This window comes from Sciurus carolinensis, chromosome 15 (genome assembly GCF_902686445.1).
Source record: "Sciurus carolinensis chromosome 15, mSciCar1.2, whole genome shotgun sequence".
In the NCBI taxonomy this organism is placed as follows: Eukaryota; Metazoa; Chordata; class Mammalia; order Rodentia; family Sciuridae; genus Sciurus; species Sciurus carolinensis.
The window spans coordinates 33,981,227-33,997,517 of NC_062227.1; the positions used below are offsets into that span (position 1 = coordinate 33,981,227).

The window sequence follows — 16,291 nt, forward strand, 5'->3', positions numbered from 1 at the left end:
CCTTTTCTAAGTACAACCCACCATTTCTCTCTTGGGCTCACTGCCAGCTTGGAGAGGGGTGCAAAGCTGTGTCCCTGACAGAGCAGTGGAGCTGAGCCATAGTGTTGCAGGTCAGGGCTCCAGTGTGCACAGGCTCCCTGCCTGGACACTATAGCTGCACCCACCATCCCTGCACAGAGACCTCATGGCACAGGCAGTGTGGCATCCCATCTCCCCCCAATAGAGGGGCCAGGTTTCCTTCCCCTTCCCTGGCAGCCTCAGCCACTCTTCCTCACAGGGTTCCCTTGGACCGTGCAGCCAGCAGATAAGGGTGCTTTCTGTTTCTGTCTGTCTCTAACTCAAGAGCAAGCTCCTGAGCTGTTTGCATTCCTCTCTACTCTCAAACCGGTAATGCAAACGCTTCATGGTTTAGGAATTTCAGATTCAGCACGCCAGGCGTGACATACTCTGTTCCGTATGTTTTAAGCACTCTGAGCGATGAGATTGTGTGTTTACCTTCCTTGTTCCTTAACATCGCAGAACAACTGGAATGGAACATTTAGTTCTTTCCCCTGCCTCTCACAATCCCCCTACCTCCAAAGGCTCTCACGGTTCCTGTTGCTACCTGCTATGGTCACAGTGTGTTGGGATCCCCCAGAGAGATGGATGGAGAGGGCAAGTGGGACCAAGAAGCCCCTGGGTCTAAATCATCAGACCCAGGGGCCACAGGCAGCCCCTGTCTGACTGGTGTCTCTAGCAAAGGGTCTGAGGTGGGCAGAGCAGCTGGGACAGTTAGGATGGCAGTGAGAGGGTAGAGCCCAAGCCAGCCAAGGTGAGGTAAGGTGTACCGGGACAGAGTTCAGTCTCCTTGAGGTGAAGGAAGGCATTCAAAGAGATTGCTGAGGGCAGCTGTTTAGTAAATTCCTGTGCTTCAGGGGAGGGCATGAGCCCAAACTGCTGGAACTGGCTGTTTCTCAGCTTAGGCTCTGGGTAGGGTGGGCCTGGAGGTGCCTGGTAGAGTTGTCCCTTAGTATCAGCAGGAGATTGGTTCCAGGATCCCTGTGGATACCTGAATCCATGGATGCTCAAGTCCCTCATATAAAATAGCATGGTATTTGTGTGTAACCAAAGCACATCTTTCCCTATATTATAAATCCTCTCTAGATGACTTACGATACCTAATACAATGTAAGTGTTACGTAAATAGTTGCTGTATTATATTGTTTAGGGAATAATGACAAGAAAGTCTTTACATGTTCAGTACAGTGTTATTTTTTCAAGTATTTTTGACCCCTGGTTGGTTGACTCTGCAGATGCAGAACCCATGGGGATGGAGGGCAAATCTATTTAGAACAGGTAAGTCCTTCCTGGGCTGCCTGGCTTGCACTTGTTAGTAGGTTGCTATGGTGCTTACACAAGCCCTATAATTAACTTCTTGTATTACTCTCTAAGCCAGGAACCCAATCAGCCCTGAACACTGTATTTTGTCCCCTTATTTGACTCATTTCTTCCAGTCCATGTGTTGCTGTGTCTTAATCCCCCAAGGTTACACAAACCACCACCCAGCCCAAGGTAGCCTTCACATCTCCTTCCTGAAACCATGCTCATCTTCAGCCTGGGTGGTTCTGTCCTTCTCTGTTCAAAGTGGACTTTTAATCAGTGCATTTTCATCCTCTGTGAGCTTGTTAGAAATATAGAATTTTGGGTCCCAACCTGGACCTATTGAATCAGAACCTGCCCTTTAAGTCCCTGGGTGGACCATATACACATTGAGATTTGAGAAGTGCTATTGTAGACCAATGATTTTCAAACTATCTGTAACAAAAGAAATCATTTGTAATTAACACAACCCGATACCTTTGCAAAATACAATAAAAATGCATCTTAGAAAAATGAACAATCAAGCACAGCCTCATAAAAATAAGACTCAACAGACATAAATTCACAATTTTATCAATTATCATAAAGTTTTCTAAATGTTTACTCTCAATTTCTGCCCTTTCGTCATTGGAATGAGTAACCAACAGTTCCTGGATTGGCACTGGTCCATGGACCACACTTTGAGTAGCTGCTCCAGGGGGTGTACTGTAACTTTTCTTCAAAGCCACTGATGCTCACATTCAGAAAAGTCAATCTGTCTTTTCTGTCACTTCAAGTCTCTCCTCTGGCTCAGATTTGGTTAAGCAATTCAAGATGTGTTTGTTAATTATTTAAAACTTTTAAGTAGTCCTAAGATCCCTGTGACCCAAATAGTCTCCCCTCTCCAGCCACTCTTTGCCTGTCTCTGCTCAGTGTCCGAGGCAACTGGTTTGAGGCATCAATAGTCCCCCTATCCTCTCTGGCAGGGTTGGGCCCAAGGAGGTTAGCACAGGTGCTGAGGATGGAGAGCTAGATTGGGGCATCTGTTCCCCTAGCTCCCTCTGCTGGACATGATTGCAGCCACCTTCTACTGAAGGTCTTGGCTCCAGTGCTGTCCTGGTCCCAACATCCACTATGCCTCCCTGCCTTTCAGGTCTGGGGTGGGAAAGGTCCTCTGTTCTTCTGATTCTGAGGTACTTTTCCATTCTGAGAAGGCTTCCCTTTTTCTGCCCACTCCTTTGGAAACCGTTGCTTTATTAAATATTCCTCAGTCACTTCATTCTAGCAGGTTCTCTGTCTTCCACTGGGACTTTGTAGGACATCCAGCATTCTCATGGGCAAAGGATATTCTTCTACTGGTTGAAATTTGCCAAAACTCCGCAGTTGTCATCTCTGAAAGAATGAAAGGAAAATATTGAGGCAATGAACAAACACAAGTTTTTAAAAAGTGCATCCAACATGGGTGTGTGTGAACACCTGTGCATGGTGTGCATATTTCATCTCTACCTGCTATTTTTCTTTTACTGCTTTTTTTGGTTTGTTTTTTATTTTTGATAATTTCATATTGCTGTTTCCTTTATATCCTTATACATTGCCCTAAATCCTTCCCCACCCTTTTGTCTCCCTCAGGTAAAGTGGGATGTAGAAAATACAAGCAGTATATGGATGAAAATCATACATATAATTGCTGTTTTCATTTTAGTCATAGATTCTGTTTTGGCTTAGAACAAGTTGTCAAGACATATCTTACCTTACTTTATGATTATCTCATGCCCAAAAATTTTGTGCATTCAAATAGAAATACTTATTTGGTAGTATTGAAGATTCCTGATTCATTTTGAGAAGTATGGTGCATGTTTTCTATGGAAAACACTATCAAGCTCTTTATCTACTGACTGTGACATGTTTTTCATTTTGCTTCTTTAAGTGATTTGTCACAAAACTTCAACATTGAGCAGAATGACTGAGCAGAAAAGGCTGTCCCAAGAGTGTACCTGGATTTAATTTTTTGTTTACAATCTATAATGGACCAAAATCCTGCTTTTACTCAGCCGTTTCCTTTTTAAACTGATTTGATTTTTTTCCCCCAGAGCAAATACATCCTTTAATTATAAGACCTCATTAGCTATTGTACTATTTCATTCCCAGACATTTTCTTTAGCTCCTTAACATTTCCAGTGACAGTGGGATAATTACTTGTGTTGATAGCTGAGTGGGGTTGTGTCTAAATATATAAAGATTCATCCCAAGCATTTGTACCGTGACTCATACTGTCTTGAGACTTTCTTTTAAAAGACCCCTTCCCACCCACATTGTACCTCTTCCTAGCTATTCATCTTCCTTTTGTTAAGAATTATTTGCCTACCATATTTGAGGCCCTTGGTTTGATTCCCCAGCAACACAATAAAAAAAAGTTATCACTTTGGAGGACAAATGGGCTTAGTAAAGCATGTTCTACGCTAAAATATCTTTTTAAAAATATATTTTTATCTTTATTTGATGCCTAGTAACTACATATTTTATGGGCCAAGTGGGACATTTCAAAACATGTAAAATTTCTTGCTCAATAGAATTATCCCTTCCCAGATAGATTTGGACAAATAGAGTGTATGTTGGCTGCCTAAAGATACTTATTTTCTCCACAAAATGGTCTGTAGTTGTGGAATGGGGAATACATACACTCCACTGGCTGGAAAAATAGGGCTAGCTTTTTATTTTACATCATTTATTTGCTTATTTATACTGTGGTTGAACCCAGGGGAGCATAATCACTGAGGTACATCCCCAGTCCTTTTTATTTTTTATTTTATTTTATTTTTAAAATTATTGTTATTATTTATTTTGAGACAGAGTCTCACTAAGTTGCTTAGGGCCTTGCTAAGTTGCTGAGGCTGGCTTTGAACTTGTGATACTCCTGCCTCAGCTTCCCGAGTCATTGGGATTACAGGCATGTGCCGCCATGCCTGGCAGAGCCAGCTCTTTATAAAGATGGTTTGGCAGCTGCTGGCATGGCACAATTTCAAGATGTAGAGTAGGTTTCCTAGAAACCCCTTTAGCTAGGGATAAAGTAATTAAAAGGCTAATTCTTCAGAAGAGGAAATCCATTGTCTTAAAATTCGCTGGAGACTAGGATTCCATAGGACAAAGAGCAGTACTGGAAATGTGGCCTCTAATGGCCAAATGATATGTGTTATGGGCTGGACCAGTGCTTCTCAAACTTTAACATGCCTCTCAATCATCTGTTAGATGATTGAAGTTTGCAGTGTGCCCATATGTTCTGCATTTCTAAGAGATTCTCCTGAGGTTGCTGGTCTGTGGACCACACTGAGTGGCCAGGAGCTAGAAGAAGGGCTCATTAGGAGGTGAAGAACTGAGGCAGCTGAGGCAAAGCCTGAGGCCAGCAACAGGTTGGGCAGTGGAGAAGAGGGGAGAACCTCGTGCAAGAAGATGTGGTCCAGAAAGAGGAGAGAACAGAGCCTCCCAAACAGCCTCAAGAGTGGTAATGAATACAGTATTCCAGGGACACATAGTTCCCAGAGACGGTGGCAAAACCTCAACTCAGGTAACTCTTTTTATTCCTCCTATTTAATCAATAAATTAATCAACTGGAAAATCTGAATGTGTAGCAACTCCCAGCACTGGCAGAACCACCCAGGAGGAAAGTCTCTTTGAATTCAGGACCTGCTGGATGAGCAGGTTTTCAGCATCAAACTCCTCCACATTGGCCTGGTCTGACCTGGTAGCGTCTGAGATGGCAGGATAGCTAATTGCAAACAAGCACAGGCTTCGGAGTCAGACAGATGTGGGTTTGAGTCCTTGCTTTGTTACCTGCACACCATGTTGTGCATGCATCTTCTCCAAACTTTGGAGTCTGCATGGGCAGATCGAGATTATAGTAGCACTGATACACTAGGATTGCTGGGAAGGCTAGAAAACATGTAAGCATTAGTACCCAGAACATAGAATCCTCAACAAATGCTAGTTTCCCTCTTCCTCTTTCATCTCCTTCTTACTTTCATTTTAATAATTGAGTTCACTAAACCTTTTTTCAGGTGTTACCATTTCTCCTTTTCACCTGCCACTGCAGCCATCTGTGCAGGATCCTGGCTCTTGACCTTGTACTTCCTCAAGCTCAGGAATCCAAGCAGACAGAGTTTCAGTTTTGGTCATTAACCTGTAACTCAGGGAGCAAAGCAGAGGATTCCTGAATTTCTAGCTTAGTGAACAGCACTTGGCTTCTAGAATTTCACATTCTTCTTGGGGAGTGAGATGCATGAATAAAAATTAGGGTCCACCCTGGTGAGTATAACCACCATGGAGAGAGCTGCTAACTGTGCTTGGGATACCTTGGGAAGATTCCCAAGAGACTTTTTGTTTATCTTCCAAAGTTAAATAGGAGTTTGTTGAATTAATACTAGGTCCTATCCATAGACCCGTCATCTCAGGTTAATCTGAGATTATGAGGTTTTTCTGGGATGCAGGATTTTTAGTGCTAAACCTAAGACAGGCTCAGGCAAGCCAGAGTGGTTGGTCATCCCTATTAGTCTGGCCTGATCTAGGTTTCTTGGTCATGAGAACCAATCATTGGTGCTTCCTGAAGACCTGCGTTGGAATTTATTTCCAGAACTATAGCTTGGGAATCTGCGTTTTAACATCTTAGCACTTTGCAGGTGCTTCTACTCCACATTTTAGTTTGAGAGCACAGCAGTATCATTTTCTCCAAGCTTAGATGCCTGTCAGGGATTGATCACATCTCTCAGTCACAGCCATCCTCAGGACCAGCACGGGGAGTGTGGGAGGAAAAAGGAAAACCTCAACACCTCTGAAACCTGAGCTTCTGCCATTGATTTCCAATTTAGCAGGGACTGTGGGTCCACACTGGTCTGCAGGGGCTCCTCTAACAGTGTGTCTGTGCTTCCAGCTCGGCAGGATTCCAATTCTGCTTCCAGTCTCAAGGTGTTCTGAACATCACCAAATCTTTGATGCCGTGGAGTCTGCTTTGGTACCCAGTACCTCACAGTCCCTTTCCTCTGTGTCAGTGATGTTCCGGACAGTAGAGCCTCCATCCATTTGTGTCCTTAAGTGAGGAGACCCAGAGAAAGTACCACTCTAAATATACATGTGGCATTGATGAGCTACACACACATTCACTGTTTTAAGCCATTGAGATTTTGGCATTGGTGGTTACCACAACCACAACCAGCCTGCCATGGTAGACACAGGCTGGTTCTAACCAAGTGTGACCACTAATCCCCCTTAAAGTGCTTAGTTGCAGAGCAAAAGGCAGACATACACAACTTCTCTTATTGATTCTCTGGAATAAAGCAGAAAAATAAGTAAATATTTCTTTTTAGAATTTGCTGAACAGAAAATGAGATTCCAACTAAACTACAGAGAAGAGATAACCCCATGTGGCCATCCTTGGACCCTGCATACCTGCACCAGAAGTTTCAGGAAGCTACCAGTTCTTAGCTTGGCTGATGAAAAGCTCTTGCCTTTCCAAACAGAATGCTAAAGAGTAAACCAGGGAAGGATTACAAGGGCAGAGATACGAGGCAGGACCCGGGAATCTGGGCCACCAGCAGGAGCAGAATCGAATTGAACAAATGGGCATTTTAAATCACAGAAAGTTTCCCCAACTTTTGGGTTAATTTATTCCCTGGGTACCAACACCTGGATTGCAACTTGAGTGGAAGCTATCCTCTCTCTTTACAAGTCAAATAGCTAAGATGCCTAACTTCACTTAGCCAGGAGGAATGAGTAAAAAAAGAAAAATCTCAATTACTGAATGCCAAAACCACAAGAAGAAACTGATTCCTCCCAGGGTGGAGTTTCTTTCGTGCATTCGCATTTGTAAGACTTGCTCCAGTCATGCCACCTTCCCTATTCCCTGCACAACAAGGCGCTCCTGTGGCTGGCTCCCCACCATGAAGATGCTAATGGAGATCTTTTGAATGGTTCCCTGGGATTTTTGCCAAGTCACTTGTTCAGAACATGTGATGATTTATATTTTGTAATAACTAAAGTCTGATTTTCCATTTGGTGTCGTATTATTATATCTCCTTAGGAAGAGGTTGTTAGAGAATGTTTCAGATTTGGGTGCCTGTTGGAAGAGGTGAGCAACTAATCTTACTTCTTAGCACATCACAGTCCCCACTGAGCTCCTTCTGATTTTATTTTTGCGTTTCTCCTTCATCTGAGACCCCTGCTCCAATTCCCTTCCCCATTATGAGCACTTTCTCTAATGTCCTTGCTCCTCCTGAAACACACTTGTTCTTGGGGGAGCGCTTCCTGGGTGCTTGGCTCTGTGCTGAGTGTTCTGCAGGAATCCACTCTCGCTCCTCACACTGGCCCTATGTGGTGCACGTTCCCTGAGGTTTCCTTCTGTGTGGAGGGGGCTCCACCTGGGTGGCAGCTCTGTTTCTTCTGGATAGTGAGCATGAAATCCAGAACTGTGTGTCACAGCTCTGTCCTGAAGAGCAAACCTGGTCAGAGTTCTCTTCTTTGCTTCATCCTGTCCCAGCCACAATGGGTATCTAATGGGTGTCCACCATCAGTAGCCACAACCTGTGTCCACTGATATTAGCGTCACTAGAAATAAAGGAGACATTTTGCCCTTATCTGCCCTCTTCCTTTGTCTTATTTCTTAACTGGTTAATAACCAGACAGGGAAGAGAAATGCATTTCAATAGACCCTTTCACAAACTGCAATATTAAGTACTGTTATCACTTCTTTATAGAGACAAGGGTACTAAGGTCCAAAGAGATCAAGCAGATCTCACAACTTAATCTCTTAAAAAATCACACACTTTGAAACTGAAGCCAGACATTCTGGCTCCAGAGTCTACACTCACCCATTATGACACACAGCCGATGAAACTTGAAGTGTTGTTTTATGCATGTTTTTTCATTTATATAAATGTGCAGTCACATCTAGTTAGATACGTGTGTGTTCTGCACTTCATGTTATGGAAGCTCCATCCATATTTCTGTATGCCCCTATGCCCCTCTATTTCCTTGCTTCCTACCCCTTCAGTGTCAGTATTTATGTGGTCCTTAGTGAGATGTTCTTTTACATTGGAAGCATTTTCACATTTGAATATTATCTTAGTTAATATAACATTACCTTGGAGTAAATCATATACAGGTATAAATGGTGGGTACCAAAAGTTACATCAGATATTTACAACGTACATTGATTTTTTCCAAGAAAAAATGTTAGAAATAAGAATTCCTTCTTCAAAAGTTCATGTAGTTCCTAGTGTAGCTATAATAGCTCTAATATTCCACATTTGCAAGATAGGATGGTATAAACCAATGCTGACTTTAGGGGGCCATCCTCTCCTGTCTGGGCCTGGGGAGCGATGGGTCCAAGGAAAGCAAATAGGAGCAGGCCCTTGCGTCGGGGCAGAAGGTGATAGAACTTTGGGATTCCACCCACACTAACACCAGACTGTCCTTTCCAGAATTCCTAGCCATTCATCAACAACTTTCTTAAGATCAAACTTCATGCCCAGAGAAGCAGGGGGCTGGATTGTTTTTAGTGGAATGGTTCTTGCTGCCATGGAGAATGTTTTTCCCCCTCAGACTCTCCTTCCACCAGTGGGCAGGATGGGGATATGCTGCTCCCATGCCCATTGCTGTGCCTGGAGATGATCATCCCAGGGCTGTTGGCTCCAGTTTCCCTGATTCACCTGTACTTTCTGTGGTAGGTCTGTCTGGCCACCCTGCCCACTTCCCTGGCTCCTGTTCTACTTCATGTCTCTTTTAGGGCAGGCCTCATTCCCTAGTGCCTAACTGAAATCCCAGAGCTGGATTTCAGGCACCTGAGGCTCAAGAGAGTTCAACTGAACTCAGCTAAGGTCACCTGCCTCCTAATGATGCTGGGTATAGACGCAGGGCTCCTAATGTCCATCAGGTGTGGAGTCTATGTGGGCTTCACTCTCCTGCCTGGCCACCTTCTTGCAGCACATCTGGCTGTGTCCCTTCACACCCTGAGCCTCCTCCTTTCCGGCAGGGTCATCCTGTCCCACATGTTTGTTGTATCATGAAGGGTGCCTGTGTGTGGGGCGTGTCTTTGCAGGATCTAGAACAGTTGGGTGGGAGCATTTGGAGCCCAGGGGAGTTCTAATGTTCAGAGTTCAGATGGGAAGCGCCATCCTTAGAGGTTTGGCCACCTACCAGCATTGCCCTCATCCAGTGGGCCCTGGACTGGCCTGGCCTAGAGCTACGTGGAGCCAAAGCACTCCTGCTGGGTTTATGAGTGGGCAGGATAATCCAGCACACATCTTGGATTCACAAGACTGTGTGCACTCAAGACATAAATCCTTTTTACTCTTGCAAGGAGAGTTTGAAAGGAGTAGCGTGGTGCCCCATGAGACATAGAATGCAGACAGCTAATGAGAGGGATAGAGAAGCCAAGGCTTGCCGGTGAAATGGGAGTTAGCAGGCTCCAGGGGGCTGGGGTCAGGCTGCAGTTAGGGCCATTTTGAGTTGAGGGGGAAGTAAGACACCTCCAAGAGTACTATCTCTTAGATGGCCAGAAATATGGCCCTGAAGTTAATGTGAGAAGTTTGGGCTAGAGAGAAACAAATAGTGTGGAAGGTGAGGGAACTGAACTCTGAGTGAGTTGGAGGAGGCGAGGGGTGAGTCAAGGGAGAGAAGGGGACTGTGCGAACACACGGGGGAGAGAAGGGGACTGTACCAGCACCCAGCAACCCGAAGAAGTGTAACTGTGATGGGAGGGGCGTGTGGAGCTAGAAGAGGGCATAGACGGAAGGTCAGGACTTCTCTGGGAAGACAGAGACATTTAAAAGCTGGTGAGATGGACTTAACAGAAGGCAAGGGTGTGTGGAGGGAGGAGGACTTGGCTTTGGACAGAGGGTTCCTCCCTCCAGAAGCAGAAGGGGATGTGCAGATACTAATGTAGTCATGGATTTGGGAAAGTGGTTTTGATTTCACCAGTGAAAGAGGAAAAGTAGTTTTTAAAAGTGGAAGGAGTGAGGCAGTGGGTGGGGATTTGGGGAGCACAGAGAATCAGCCTCAGAAGCAAAGGAGGTCACATAATCAGTCAGAACCAGACATCTGAAGGCCAATTTCCCTTCTTTCATAGATTTGTAAGAAAATTCTTAAGACTACACATCAGTTCAATGAGGGACTCAACTGTCATATCTCATTTTCTTATAAATTAGTAACAAAGCATAAAAGAGGAAAAAAGTAAGTTTTATAAGGAGAACCAGGCCACAGATCAAAAATTCCCTGACAGTTGAGAGTAGCAATAGAAGTTAGGATAAAATACAAATGTTAATTATGAAATAGAGTTCTGAGTTCTTGGGCTCCAGGGAAATTCAGCTGCTTCATATTCACCACCAAGTCTACTTGTAAATTATTGGTTTTGGATAAGATGCTCTTGAGTGACAGTTTGGTCTTAAGTTCAATACCTTCAGTCTATTTAGGGAATATGATTATGCTTTATGTCATTAACCACTCCCCATTTAAAAACTTATCAGTATAAAAGCTGTATGTCTAGATGCAGATATTTCACCTTTCTCTTATCTTCCCCGCATTTTTTTTTCTTAAAATCTTTCATTAATATATTTTCCAAGTTACCGTGGTGGCCCAAATCTTCAGGTTAAGCTTTGGTTTAGGAATTTTACTTCTCAGGCTTTTATACTTTTTTTAATTTAAAAAATAAATTATTCCAATTGACACATAAAAATTGTACACTTTTATGGGATTCCATGTGATTTTTTTTTCTTTCTTGGTACTGGGGATTGAACCCAGAGATGCTTAACCACTGAGCCACATCCCCAGCCGTTTTTATATTTTATTTGGAGACAGGGTCTTGCTGAGTTGCTTAGGGCCTTGCTAAGATGCTGAGGCTGGTTTTGAACTCCTGCTCCTCCTGTCTCAGCCCCTCAAACCGCTGGGATTACAGGCATGTGCCACTGTGACCAACTCCATGTGACGTTTTGTGTAATGTTCAAATTTGGGTAAATATATTTATTGCCTCTATTTTTCTTTTTCTTTTTTCTTTTTGGTGGTGAAAACACTCAAAATCCTTTCTTCTAGCTCTTTGAAATATACAGTACGTAATTGTTATCCATAGTCACCCTAGTGTGCAAGAGCATGCCAGAATTTATTTCTCTTATCTAACTATAACTTAATTCCCTTTGGGTTATTTATTTTTTAACAGGAAGTAAGAGACTCTTAATTTTTCTCTCACTTGGTTCCAGTGTCTACCCTAATCTTTGTCTCCTGTTGACTTGAATCTTGACCACGTAGAAAGAGCCTGAGGTTATTTAAATTCTAGGTGGTGGGATGAAGGTTAGAAATTGCCCCACAGTAGGAAGAAGACGGCTGAGAAAAGGTTTTTGACACAAGACCCAGGAAACCTGGGGTGGTCAGAACTTGTCAGCAATGCAGTGGCCTTCCACTCAGAAAGAGATGCTAGGGTGAGAGGCGACTGCGGGACCTCTGGAGCCTGAAAGTTTCTGAAGAGCTTCTGAAATGATCCAGGTTTCCTCTCCCAAGGGAGCATGTAAGAGTTGCTGAGGGTCCTCCTTAGACCCAAACCATGAATACGTTCTGATAAGTGGGGGACTGGGCTTTCCAGCCCAGTGCAATGACAGACTTGGAAGGAATCTGAGCCATGGGCAGTGGTTTCTTTGGACCAGGATTAGCACCCTGTTCAGGCCAGCTGACTTGTATTTTCACCACTGGCTTTGGTCCTGTGATGAGGTTTGTATTTTCATTTGTAAAAATCTTTCAAACCAAGTTACAATAATGGAATTTAGTTTAACTCTATCTGCATCTTTCCTTCTTTAAAAAAATTCTTTTTTTGACAAGTTTTTCAAATGATCACCAATCATGAAATAAATTTAATTGACTTTTTTTTTTTGTAATTTGTTATTTGTATCTTGTGCATGGAAAGCGGGAACGTTTCTCATTTAGTTAATAAAAGTAAATGCTTCAAAATGTCTCCCCGCAGTCACAGTGTACTCCTCTCTCATCCTGTGACTGCTGATGTAACACAGTGAGAAGGCAGCACTACCCAGGTTGTGATCTGGCCAGGAATGCTTTATCTAGTTCTCATCAGGAGAAAGTGATCCAATTCAGACTGTGGAACATTCTGTGATTCTGTGATAGATTCTGAGAACAGTCAGACTGCAGAACAAACTAGGGAACATTCTGGACTCTTCAAAATGTCATTATTGGGAAGGACAAAATCCATGGGAGCAGCGCTGTATTAAAGGAGACAAAAGAGACCTGACAACTACATGCCATATAGAGTCCCTGTTTGGATCCTGGATGGGGATTAGGAGGATCAGGAAAAGTCGAATAGCCGTAGTGTGTGTTAAATAAGATTTTTGTACACATAGTGTTACCAGCAGCCAAGTCAGGGAACCTGCCTGGATCCTGGATGACTGGACTCAACTGTCCACCTGCATAAGAAATAGTAAACTATGTAAAAAGAAAAAAGTGAATTTTTGGTTCAATTGGGGATTGAATTAGATGGTTCTATAGAAGTGATTGCAATTCATAGAAACAAAAGGCAGGAGATACACATGTGTAGATATAGCTAGCTGTGCTAGCCAGAGAACATGTCCATTTCAGCTTCTTTCTTATCTGGAAGGGTCAGGGCGTAGTTTCTCAGTTTCCATTCACAACATAAGGAAGTTTGGAATGCAGAAGAGCAGTTATTAGGAAGTCGTTTTTAATTTTAAAGGGGCTCTGTTTCAATAGTTTTATTTCTTAGGCATGAAATTGTTTATGTGGGAGAAATGTATATATATTTGGGAAATACTTAAGGGAGAAGTGTTGTGATGTTTGTAACTTGCTTTCAAAAAATAAAAAAAAGTGTGTGTGTTTATGTGTTTATACACACATGTAGGTTAACAAACACGGCAAAATGTTCTTTGCACTTTCCTATAGATTAACAAGCTACTTAAAATAAAAAGTTGGCCTAACTAGAAAATGCTGCTTTACTGATCAATATGCTGATTAAATTAGAAGCTATTGACAGATTGGTTTCACTTTCATTATAAACTTAGATTTGGCGGGGGGCAGGTGTGTGATGTGTAGCGAGATAAGAAGCTTATTTTGGATATAAATTTAAATTCATTCACGTAGGCTTTGTCCCATTGTTCATTTCCTTTCAATTCAAGGTGCATTCAGCACCTATCTTGAGAATACAGAACGAGTAAGGCAAAAAGATGTCACAGTTTAGTGGATGGAAACCAATACTTGCCATAGGGCATGACAGGTGCTTTTTAAGAAGGAGAATATAAAAAAAAAAAAAGAAGGAGAATATAAAATTTATAGGAAATAGATTTTCCTCTTTTATTTTTCAGGTGGGGTCTCATTATGTTGCCCCAGCTGATCTTGAACTCCTGGGCTGAGGTATACCTCCTGCCTCAGCCTCCTGAGTAGCTGGAACTATAGGCATGTACCACTGTGCCTGGCCTAGTATTGTTCCTTATTCATTTAAGTATCTTTTGTGATTATTTTGTTATTATTTATCGGCAACTACATCAACTCTCAGTGGCTAAGTGATGTGCTTGCCCTCACTCAGCCAGTAGGTGGCAGGGCAGGGATTCTCTCCTATGGGAGTTGATTCTACTAGCTCAGGCACCAGGGCAGAAGTTTTGGGGGTTCATCTCCATCTCTGTGTTTGGCAACTGGTATCTGCCTCTTGGAGCTAGTTGCAATTACACAGCTTTAATTTTCTCATTCATTCATTCTTACCATTTATTGAACACCTATTACATGCAATCCAAGAAGACCCTGGAATGCCAGGAGCTCACAAGCTCCTGTACTTTTAGAGGATTTAGAACATAGACTAGGTAAAGAAATAAAGATCAGATGGTACTGTCTTCTTACATACTCACCTGGAAATTTTCTGAAGTCAAAGTCACAGTCTATCTTTTATGGTTATGAATCTGCTTATTACAACATCATTTAAAACACTACTTTGAATTTCTACCTAAAAAAATCATCAACAAAACTAAAGCCATCTTTAGTTTGTTAGAAAAGCACATGCAAAGAGATTTGCAATTCAGTCCTTCTCAGATATTTGCCTTCTTGTCTTTAACCCCTGAACATTATTTCTTTGAAAATGTACATCTTTGCTTTTCTATCTATAGCAACTCCACAGCCTGGTGCTTTCTAGTTTCATGAAGAGCCCTCCTTTATATAGGTAAATCTCAAGCATCATTCATGTGTGCTTTGAAGTATTCTCAGTGGCCAAAGACTAAAAACATAAGTACCCGATAGTAAGAAAGGCTTTTAACAGAAGAAGCCATTAAGAAGCCATCTAAGCAGGATGAACAGTTGGATCCTTGCCTGTTGGTTTAACATGCCTGAAGCAGGTGGTGAGCACTGTGATCTCTCTTCAGAGATCATTCACTCTGCCTCACAGCAACATTTAAAAAAAAATGTTTTTATTGGTGCATTATAGTTATATATAATAGTGGGGTTCATTTTGATTCAATCATACTGCATAGAATATAATTTACTCTGTTTTGGTCCCCAGTACTTCCTTTTTCCCTTCCTTTCTCCCTCCCTCTGCTGCCCTTCCTCTATCTACTGGTCTTCCTTCTATTTGTTTCTTTATTTTTAAAATTGGTACTTTATAGGTATACATGAAGGTGGAATTCACTGTGGTATATTCATAAATGTACATAGGATTGTTTGGTCATCCATAGTTCCTCACTTTTCCTGTCCCTCCTCCCTCCCTACCAATCCCCTTCTTCTACTCCATTGATCTTCTTTTTATTTTCATGGTGCACCCCCTTTTCCTTATTTTGCTCTAGCTTCTACATATGAGAGAAAACATTTGACCCTTGATTTTGAGTCTGTTTTATTTCACTTAGCATGATGTTCTCCAGTTCCATCCATTTGCCAGAAATATACCATAATTTAATTCTTCATCATTGAGTAAAACTCCATACATACGTATGTATATGCATATGTGTGTATATATATGTGTGTGTGTGTGTGTGTGTGTGTGTGTGTGTGTGTGTGTGTATATATATATATATATATTTCATTTTCTTTATTCATCCATCTGTTGATGAGCACCTGGACTGGTTCTATAACTTGGCTCTTAAGAATTGTGCTGCTATAAAATTGATGTGGCTGCATGTTCTTTTGGATAAATACTAAGGAGTAGGATAACTGGGTCATATGGTGGTTCCATTCCTAGTCTTTAGAGGAATCACCATACTGCTTTCCAGAGTGGTTGTACAAATTTGCAATCCCACATACAATGCATGAGTGTACCTTTCTTCCCACATCCTACCTGGCATTTATTATTATTTGTACTCTTGATTTCTACCATTCTAACTGGAGTGAGATGAAATCTCAACATAGGTTTGATTTGTATTTCGCTGATTTTTAGGGATGTTGAACATTTTTTCATATACTTGTGGTCTTTTTTATTTCTTCTTTTGAGATGTGTCTGTTTAGTTCTTTGACCCATTGATTTTTTTTGTTTGTTTTGTTTTGTTTTTTGGGTATTAATTTTTTTGAGTTCTTTATATATGCTGGTTATTTATCCCCTGTAGGAGGAGTAGTTGGCAACGATTTTCTCACATTCTGTAGGCTGTCTCTATATGCTCTTAATTGTTCCCATTGTTGTTTGGAAGCTTTTAAATTTGATGCTGCCCTGCTTATTGATTATTGCTTTTATTTCTTGAGCTTTAGGGGTCTTGTTAAGGAAGTTGGTACCTGTGCCAATATGTGGAGTATTGACCCTATATTTCTTCTAGCAGTTACAAAGTTTCTTGTCTAATTCCTAGATCTTTGATTAACTTTAAGGAGAGTTTTGTGCAGGGCGAGATATAAGGATCTAGTTTTATTCTTCTACTTATGGATATCCAATTTTCCCAATACCATTTATTAAAAAAGTTATCTTTTCTCTAACATGTTTTTGGCACCTCTTTCTAGTATC

At 42.0% G+C, this 16,291-nt stretch overlaps 1 protein-coding gene across 1 annotated transcript in view; it reads left to right on the forward strand.

The window, feature by feature from the left end:
• Window positions 1-16,291, forward strand: part of Lama3 (laminin subunit alpha 3) — a 263,204-nt gene that overhangs the window by 42,533 nt on the left and 204,380 nt on the right.